Source organism: Crocodylus siamensis, chromosome 10 (genome assembly GCF_052110815.1).
Source record: "Crocodylus siamensis isolate JL-2025a chromosome 10, ASM5211081v1, whole genome shotgun sequence".
Lineage (NCBI taxonomy): Eukaryota > Metazoa > Chordata > Crocodylia > Crocodylidae > Crocodylus > Crocodylus siamensis.
Genome location: NC_143404.1, coordinates 68,169,469 through 68,179,435, shown reverse-complemented (window position 1 = coordinate 68,179,435; position 9,967 = coordinate 68,169,469). Strand labels below are relative to the sequence as shown.

The 9,967-nt window shown below is 48.1% G+C and overlaps 1 long non-coding RNA gene across 1 annotated transcript; it reads left to right on the top strand.

The window, feature by feature from the left end:
- Positions 1-7,805: 7,805 nt before the first annotated feature.
- LOC149856774 (uncharacterized) lies at positions 7,806-9,070 on the top strand. The gene is made up of 4 exons (XR_016444404.1): positions 7,806-7,955; positions 8,053-8,213; positions 8,527-8,637; positions 8,890-9,070. It is a non-coding gene; the product is annotated as an uncharacterized LOC149856774 (long non-coding RNA).
- The last annotated feature ends 897 nt before the right edge of the window (positions 9,071-9,967 follow it).

The window sequence follows — 9,967 nt, the reverse complement described above, 5'->3', positions numbered from 1 at the left end:
TCTCCATCTGGGATTTGCACTGGTGAGGCTACAGCAGCACCGTAGCCAGTGCTTCAATGGAGAGGGAGCCTTTGTAACTAGCAGGTGCTAGAATTGCAGAAGCCCACCGAGTCCGCAGTAGGGCATATCCATAGGTGCAAACACATAACATTTTTATTCCATGCACCAGCGATATGTGGGCTACAGCACATACATGTCGTTTCCACAGTCATAGGATGACACCGTCCCCTTAGCGTGGTGCTAGTTGGACTGTAGGTTCTGGAGCCCAGAGCATCACTAAGACTTCATGAGACCTGGATCCATTTATGAAATCCACGGCCTTCTCCTGCCACAAGCCTCTTCCACGCAGTCACTGCTTGGCACGCATCAGCATCGTCACTGGCACTCCCTTGATAAGAGGAGGACAGTCTACCAGTAAATAGGCAAGTCACTGGTGAGTCCAGAGACACCTGAGGAGGCCTGTCTGGGACCTGCAGGTGTCACAACTAGCTCCAAGAGGAAAGAGTAGATCTTGGTGATATGTCACATATCTTTCCCTTTGCCTCTCTCATCTATCTGCCTCCATACCAAGGCAAGTTTGCTCGAAGTGATCGTTGCTTTGTATGTCATGATGCCATTGAGGGCGGTTCAGTGCGGAAGTCTTCCAGGTATTGATGTTAATACGGCATTTCTTCAGACTGGCCTTTGCCCATGCACCCCATTCATCCTGTCCATCACACCCAGCTACTGATCTCTCCCCCTCTGCCAGCCACTTGCTGCCCAGGACCTACTGTTTGCATCCTGCTAAACACGATCAGCACTGCAGTGACTAATAAGGTTGACATTTTATATTGCCGTTGTTAGGGCTCAGAGTTAACACGCCCGTTGAGATGAACGGAGCCGCTCTGGCTCTCAGCGCGATTGCTGCGGTCCATGCAGACTCATGCAAACCGTGCTGCATTGGTTCCATCCAGTTTGCTTCGTCAAGGTGACCTTCCCAACGATGAAAGCTAGACTCGACCGAGCAAGCCCACTTAAGAAATGTTTGAGCTTTTGAAGGGTGACAAGGATCACATGTGGCGCTTGCAAAGCATGGTACAGCCCCTAGTTAATGTATAATTCGCTGACTTTCCCAGCCCTCCCTGGGATGGAGAGTGTTATTTTAGAGCAACGCAGTCCCGCGGGGAAACCGAGGTACATGCGTCAAATGACTTTCCCGGGGCCACAGCGAATTGGTGACGGCGCTGAAGCCAGGAGGCAGCCGGTCCAGCGCGTGGCCCCCAGGCTGCACGGTCGACTAGGGCTGGAATGACAAACCCCCAAGGTGTGCCCCGAGGACCTATTTTTAATCGCCTCTCCTCTGACGGTTGGAACGCCCCATTCACACGCGCTTTGTGAAGAAGCATGTAAAAGCAAATTAACAGCTGGTTCCTGCCTGTTTGGACAGCTCTGACAATGCATCCCTCCTTTTCAAGGTGACAGGAACATGCAGCTGCCTAATGGTTACAGAAGTGCCTATTCTTTCCCAGTGACATTTATTGTGAAATAGCTGAGTGGGACTGAGAGACATGCGAGGCTTTCTCCCTCCTTATCAGGCGACCCTGGTCAGTGTCCTACTGTCAAGGACTAAAGTAATTTATGGCAGAGCTGGGAGTGTTTACTTATCTGCCCCAGCGACTGCCTGCGCCGAAATCAGTCAGGCTGGCTCCTTTGTGGCTCACCAGCTTTTTCCTGCCGGTGAGGAGCGCTGGGTGCTGTTCCCATCCCGCTGGGCTGCGTCGCGCTTCGGAAAAAACAACGGGGAAGGTGCAAGAGGTGGCGTGGTGTACGGAGCAGCCCGGTCTCCTGCAGCCAGGCTCCAGCTGACGCAAGGACACTGATAGCAAAAAATATTACTACAGCTTGGGCCTGGAAGGAAAACGCAAGGTAGCAGTTCATAAAACCCCAGGTGACAAGAGGCACCCAGTATCAGACCCCCAAACTCTTGCTGGCAGCAGCCTCCGCAGGCTGTAAGCTGCGCTAGACAGATGCAGCGCCTCCTTGCCAAGCCTGGAAGGAGCAATGGGCATGCCAGGCCCTGCCCCGGGGAGTTGGCAGCCTAGGGGCAGACAATGGACCAGACAAGGGGAACAAGCAGATCTGTGTTGGAAGCATCCCTTGAAAGAAGGGGTTTGGAGAAATGTAGGCTCGCGTCCTTTTTCAGGACCATCCCCCATGATTTCACTGGGGTTGGACTGCAAGGCAGGCTGCTATAGAAGACCTCTGGGCAATGCATCTCCCCCCTCCTGGGGCTGTATTGACTGCGTAATCAACTGCAGCGACAAGAGATCCCCCAACACGAACTTCCGGATCCTGGGAAGACTGGTTTGTGAGCAGTGCTTTGCGCCCACAATCCCCAAGATGCAGGTGCTCAGGACTACGAAAAGCCCACCTAGTAGGTTAAATGTCTCTGCAAGCTGCAAAGCAGACTCTTTCAAGAGCTTATCCAGTTATTTTCCTCCTGCCTTATGAAAGCCAAAGAAGAGCTATTAATACAACTGGCCCCGAGACCCTGAATGCTTCCCTTAGATTTGGTTCCAACCCTCGTTTCACAAACCACAGAGACTGTCATTAGCCTCCTGCCTTCCAGACTGAGAACTGAGTCACGCTAAATACAGGATGGCTTTCATCTTGCCTCCTAGCAGGACTTAGCCAGCCTTCACGGCCAAGGGGAGATGAGCATGTACCGGTAGATGATTGCTTTGCCCCTGCAGATCGCTCCTTCCTGATATGTGTGCATGGAAAGATAAATGTGAAGCAGTGGCAACTTCCCTTCCTAAAATGAATAGTTATCAGTATTGAGCAAGGAAGCCTTTGACTGGCTGGAACTTTATGGACAATAGATGAAAAGAGCTGGCCTATCACTTTCTAAATGAGCTGTTATTTTAAAGGAGGCTCTTTTTCAATCCAGGGCACACCTAAAAAAAAAAAATTCTGCTGCCTGGCTGTATTTTTCTGCAGAAATATTTTTGTGAGCTGTCTTCTCGTCCTGCCCAGGAGAGAAAGATCAAAGGATTTACCCCTGCACTCTGCAGAGCTTGGGAGGAGGTTGCAGGGCCAGAGTGTAATCTAGTGACTGAAGCAAGGCTGGGACTTTGCAGTACTTCCCGAGCCAGGCTGTCCCCATCCGCATGTGTTTTCAGCTGCTGAGTCTTGGACTCTTTTGGAATCGGGGAAATTGTGATTCAGGTGACATGCGGGGGCTGATCTGAGCGGACCTGCAGTCACATCATTAGAGATGTAAGCATTTGGCTGCATGCGTATCCTCGATAGACCCAACATCACGTGTGCCAATTGAGCGCTGTTTCACAGTCCCTTTAGAAAGGCAGCAGCTTCCTTGCTGGTGCATTTGGTTCGTGGCAGGCAGGTAGTACAGGAGGCTGCTCCAAGCTCAGCGTCTTCTTGTTCACCCACCTCTTCCCCCTGTCCCGCTCCAAACCCACTTCCTTGGAGTCCCAGCAGTTGATGCCTGAGCAAGGCAAATTTCAAATGGCTCCCCTTGTTGCTCACAAGGTTTTTGCAGGAGTTGATAAGTTTTGTTTGGTCGGCAGCTGATGACAAATTGCCTTTGCCGTGACGGGTGCAATTCCATCGATCCACCTGGAAAGCCGATCCCACTTCTGCTCTCGCAGGCTCAACAGATTAATGCCCTCTGCAGCTTCCCAGCCTGGAATAATGTTTAAAACAGTACTGGCCCCTGGCCCCTGGTCTAACCCAGCTTTCCCAACCGGGTCACTTGAATACAAACTGTTGTGATACCTTTGACATAAAACTCTTACTACAGCATGTCTCTGAGCTGGCAGTGTGGCTGATGAAGCCAAAACATGGCAAGCTGATCAACGTATCGGTCTGTGGCCTCGTCATGGCCCAGACATAGAAGAGAGAGTCTCCTTCTTTCTTTGATGAAATGTGCTCTTTCATTGCCTTGGCAGCTGCTTGCCCACCTCCTGGGCCACCATAGCCAGGCAGATCTCTTGGGGAGAGAACCCAACCTGGCATGACAAAAGGGAAACAAGGTCTCACCGGTGGCACAACTGCAGATGGGTGGCATTCATGGGTGCCACTCATTTTGCAGGAGCAGGGGGACGGAGTAAGCCCAATTTTCTGCATCCTTGCATGCTGTGGCACTGCTTAGTTTAAAATCTATTTGTTGAGATCTGCACTACGTTGGCATGTGAGTACTTAGGCAAGGAAGAAGAATTAGGAAGCTGCATCCTGTGGTTGTGGGGAGTTGATAATCTGCTGTCGCTTGTGTGATTTTAATAAATATATTATAGGGCATCACGGCTCAGCACACATCTCCTGGCAGCACAAGCCTGTGATATCTTATTTCTTCTGCTGAAGTGCATTCAGCCCTCATGACAGGTGCACTTCCTGGTGGGCTGTGCAAACCAGCAATGCCTTGATGTTGCTCCGTGCAAGCATTCCTGCCCTTATCTGCCTTTATATTGCATGGGGGACAGCCAGCCACCACGAAAAGGGGGCACTGGCCTCATTGGCGTCCCAGTGGTTTAGTAGGTGGGTGCTAAGATTTAACCTCTGCTTGCTGCAGAGGGCACAGCAGCACATGCTCACATTTGCTCTCTTGAAACTTTCAGATCCGGCGCCTGCAGGACGCAGTCGGAGCAGCCCCCAATCCTCCCACTCACAGACGTATCGTCTGTGAGAGCCTAGGGCCTGAACCTCCATCCTCGGTAAGCGCAGCCGCCTCGCCAGGTACGGGGCAGGGGCAGAGCAGACCCTCTGTACTCAAGGAACTTGTTAGTGGCTTCGCAAGAGGCCCCGCGCCGTACCTGCGGGTTGGAGCAGTGCCTCACTGCCTGCGAGAAAAGCACATTAGCAGCTAGCAAAGCCAGAGTCTGACATTCGCTCCTCTTTTTCAGTTACCAAGAGATTGCTTAAGTGCAGTCTGATCATATGAAGTGTAGCGCCTCATATTTCTCACTCAATAGCCTGCTTCACCAAGCCCTGAACGTGGCAGACAATAACACACAGCCCTAGTGCTTGTTCCTCTGGCTTCTGACAGAGGCTCTGATGCAGAAGTACAAAAGGCTCGCCTTCCTCTTCTTTTTTTTTCCAGGGAGATATTTATTATGCCTTTGATGTTGCATAAAAAACAGCGCGGCTTCTGCTTAGTCTCCAGCGTCGAATTGACAATTGTTTATTAGCTTTAAAATAGCTGAAATTCATGTCAAACATTCCGCATGTTAGAAAAATGTTTATGAAGTGTTATCATAGTTTATTTAACTGTGAATGTTTGGGAAACCAGTATAAAATATAATGGACCACACAAGGCTCGGGTGTCCTAATCATGACAAATACACTTCACGCAGCACAGATAAAAGTGCGGTCCCCGTACGCCTTCATACAGGTTTTGGTCGCACAAATTGTTCTCCAGGAATAGTACTGCGGGGTCATGAAGCCAATTGAATGAACAGACTTGAAGAAAATTCCTTACACTAGCATACGGTGTGACCCTCCTAATTACAGCGAAATTACCCCAACAGTAATTGCTGCGGCCAGAGTTAAGCACAAGGTATAAAATCCATGGAGAAAGGAAACTTCTCGTGTCACCCCCAGACGCCCAACGACGATGTTGTGTGAAGAGCATCAGGAGTCCTGAGGGGGAGTTCAGATGGAGGGTATTAATATTCATCTGTCATGAATAGTTATGATATGAAAGTATAATATACTCTGCATTAATATTTATAGTGTCCAAGCTACTGCAAAGTAGTCCTTGTATTTGAAAAAGTCATGCTATAGGAGAGCAACCAGTTAGCAACTAGGGGTAGCTTTAGTCCTGCTTTCTCTTGACTTAAAAGCATGACTTTAAGCACAGCAGGTCAGACTTTCAGCCAGGCTTTTCACTGGCTCCATTTCCATGATTCTCTGTATACAGCAACAGCGGCTTCTTTCTTCCTAAATGTCTGCATATGCAGCCACTTGGACTATGGGACCTCCTCCCAAGTTGAACCAACATGGTTTAGGAGCTGCTGACCCCACAATTATCTCCACCTCCGTACTGGAGACAAGGTTTTACAAGCCCAGGGACAAAAGTGCTCATTTCATGCATTGCAGGAGAGCAGGACCATCTCCAGGAATCAGACTCCTGGTACCTGAGCTGTTTCACACCTTCTCCGTGAACTCAGTAAAAGGGAATAAGCCAGCTTCTTTTTCCCAGCCATTGACAAAGAGGTACAACAGCTGTAAGTTGATTTTTATTGTTTAGCAGCTCAGGTTAACTCTCTCCTTGCTAATAAAATGAACTCACAAAGGCACTCGATTATGCCAGACCCCAAGTGAATCCACCGCGCTCGGCCAGAAAGTAATGGCACTTTGTATCCCATTAGAGTACGGCTCTTAAGGCAGTTAACTCCACTAAGATGCATTGATAGCGTGCAGTGCGTTTCCTAAAGACATTTTTCCTAAGGCCAAAACGTAACCTCTTGGCACAAGCTAAACTCCCATTGACTTCATTAGTGGAGGTAACACAAGGCGATTTATAAAAATAAAGCCACAGTAAATTATCACCTAATAAGGATCCTACAGTAGCTAAGAACCTGCTGGCATCATCCCCTGCTAGGTTTGATTCCCCGGTCAGATATTAAAGGAGCTGATGCCATTTGTCTACAAAACGCCCACATCCAAAGTAGGAAATCAGAAGGGAATACACTTCATTCTGGCTCATTCCACGGAGTAATTGCCTTTGCCTTGAACATTTCTATGTGAGGGTTAAATGGTATTTCTCCCATTTATTTTTGTTTTGTCTGTTGGCACACGAGCGGCTCCAGTCTAAGTACCTTCGCTTCCCTCTTGTTTCACCAGGAAACTTTCTTTTTTTTAATGCATTTCCAGCAGCCTTGCAGCGGGGCCTAATTCAGTGCCTGTTCCAAAAAAAAAAAAAGCCCCACTGGTTTCAATGGAGAATAAAATGTCAAGGGCTTGTTGCAAACCATCCAAGTTCACACACAAAGCGTCACCCCATGTCCCCCTCTGCCCTCAGGGGATCAATGAATAACCTTTTGCTTTTGCACTATCTTTCCTGCGTCACCTTCATCTGAACATTTTTTTCCCTTCCAGTCATAAAATTCCCGCTTTTAATATTTTAAACTCTTATTTCTCATAAAACGCCCAAGTATGAAAATTTCTCTTAAGAAATATACCATTAATGTATCTTTATTATGTGTAGCTGATCCTCCCTGCATGGGCCATGACTTTTTTACGTTCCCTGCTTGTCCCTGAGACATTTTATTTTGACACGATATCCTTATATGTTAAATTAAACCTATTTTTATTATCTGCTATGTGCCAGTAGACAGCAGAGACTTAATGCTGCTGTATGGCCCCTTCTGTCTTGATCTTTTCTACCATCGTGGGCCACTTTCCTTTCTCCCTTCACCCTCCCTTCCCGCTCCCCTACCTCTCCAAAAAACATGGATCAAGTTATCCCGACTGACAGCAATTTACAATCCACATTAATGGTCATATAAATTCCAGCGGATCAAGGAAGCCTCTAGTATATTATATTCAGACACAGCTAATAGGTCTGGGATAATTGCCATCTCTTGTTTCTGTGTTACGAGTCGGACTGTTTATATCTACAGTACAACTAAGCAGTAAAACAAGTTTTTACATTCTCAAAGTCATTCAAGGAGGCCCGGTAATTGCTTGCTGCTTAATAGCAGTCAGAGGGCTGGAGGTGGCAGTCACTTCCTATATTTAGTGAAAGCTGCTTTGCCAGAGCCTTTAGCAGCCGCTCTCTGAGACCACGATCAGCTAGCGAGCCCTTCCCAGGGACTCGGTCCTAGTCCTGGCTCCAGCACCCATGGAAGTCAATAAAAAACATTCCCACTGAGTGAGACTCAGACAACTGATTATTATGCTTCATGTTACAGGGGTACTTCCCCCAGGCACTTCTAAGTTCCCGAAGAGACTCTGTAGGTCACTCTCTGCGAACAGAAAGCGCAGATGGACACGAGCAACCTGAGAAACCGGGAGGGCATAAAATGCATTGTTCGCTTCTTCGTTTTGCAGGGTGAAAATGCAACACTTGGGGCATGATGACAGGCAACTCATCCATGACACTCGTGACGTCCTGTTTGTTCCTGACAAGCCCTGTGGATGCCCTTCTCTGACCCCAGATCATACTGAGCGGAATATAACAACATCAATAATAATCATAAGAAAGCTTATCTGTGAGTACTGCATACTTTCACTCGCACTTAGCCATCGCCAGCTACCTTAGTGTATGATATAGTCTAAGTATGAGCTAGGAAAAAGTGATGCATATGTGCATTTATTGCAATTTTTGATTCATACACACACACGGTGGATTAAAGTTCTGAGGACGGTAGGGGAAGTGAGTGATAGCACCAGCTATTGGATGTAAGTATCTGGCATGCAAAGTTGTGAAGAGTGATGGAAATTTGGCCATATGTACAAAAAAAAAATCATGCAATGAATGTTGTTTCCAGAGGGCCTAGAATATTTGTGCTTTCACTGCTGCAGAGGCCATGTCTTCTTGCACTGCTGCGTTAAGACCTGAACCCTTCATGTCAAGCTCCTTTCCTACTGCGGCAGTGCCACTGGCTTTCGTGAGGTTGTTTCTAATTCATGAAGGTAAGTGAGATAAAAATGGGAACCTGAGCAGGCAAAGTGAGGCAGGAGCCACGTGACTGAAAAATGACCCAACCTATGAAGGGAAGGTGTCTTACCAATGGGGCCATGAGTTTCAAAAAGCCCTCTGCCCTTAGGAAACTAGAGAATGTTTAGGGTTTTGTTAAAAAAATTGGCTCAGGTTCATCATTGGAAAAAGGAATAATTTGGGCAGAAATTTGAAGTACTTTTCCCATGGTGTCTTTCCCTTTCCAGGAGTTCAAAGTGCCCTGTAACCAATGTGGGACTCAATGGTGACCCGAAGCCAGGTAGAAGCTGTCCCACAACTCTTGAGTTGCCGGCTTTGCTTGCAAGTGGATCCAGTTTAAAGTAAAACAAAAGGCCTAAACCTTCCCAAGCAAACTGCCGAGCTCAGTTGACTCCTTCTCCCCTTTTTCAAGACCGTAAGTCAGAGCAAAGCCTGTGGTGCTTCCTGTTGAATAAGACCAGCAGGATATTGACTCTTACAAATCGCGTCCCTAGATGCCCCATTAGCAAAGTAGCTTATTAAACATTTGGGTGTGTTTACTAGCACTGCTTGTCTGCTGCTGCTTTCTATTGGGTGGACTCAAAACCAGCTAACTGTGTCAGACTCCTGCGCTGGAAGTAGGAGATTTTCTTCCAGCACAGGCAATAGGACTGAGCACTTGCAGCAGGGTGGGCTGGGTGGCATCCCACATCTCGGTGCAGTTTCGAGAGCCCATGTGTGAAATTGCTCCAGGAATCCCTAGGGCTGTCAGAATATCCCTGGCTAGTATATGCCTGTGAGTGCATCTTGTCCCCAGAGCAGGGACCTCTGAGTATGTGTTGGGGGGGAGGCTTTTGCAATGCAGCTAAACACCCTTGGCACTGATACCGGGACAGTTAAGGGTGAGTTGAGACGTGCATTTCAAACACAAGCATCAGCCACTTGCTCTCCCTGCCATTTGCCCTTGCTCTGGGGCTGTGTTACACACATTCCTGGAGCCATTCATAGACTTCACATTGCTGGTTGCACATCTTTTGGACCCCGTATTCTCTGCCCTGTGGTGGTTTTGGAGACAACGCACCTATTAGCAAGAAACTTCCCGTCAGAGGGAGAGCACTTCACCCGCTTTGTGGAGCAATATGCCCATGTTGTTATGAGCCTGTGCCCAAGGCATTTGTGTGCAGGGCTCCAGCGCTAGGTTCCATAGTGAATGGAAGGAGAGACATAAGCTGAGGATACCAAGGCAATAAATGAGTAGCTGTTAGCTGGGGAGGAGATTAAAAGGCCAGTCCTCTCTCACGATGCCTTGCTTTGTCTCCATAACTT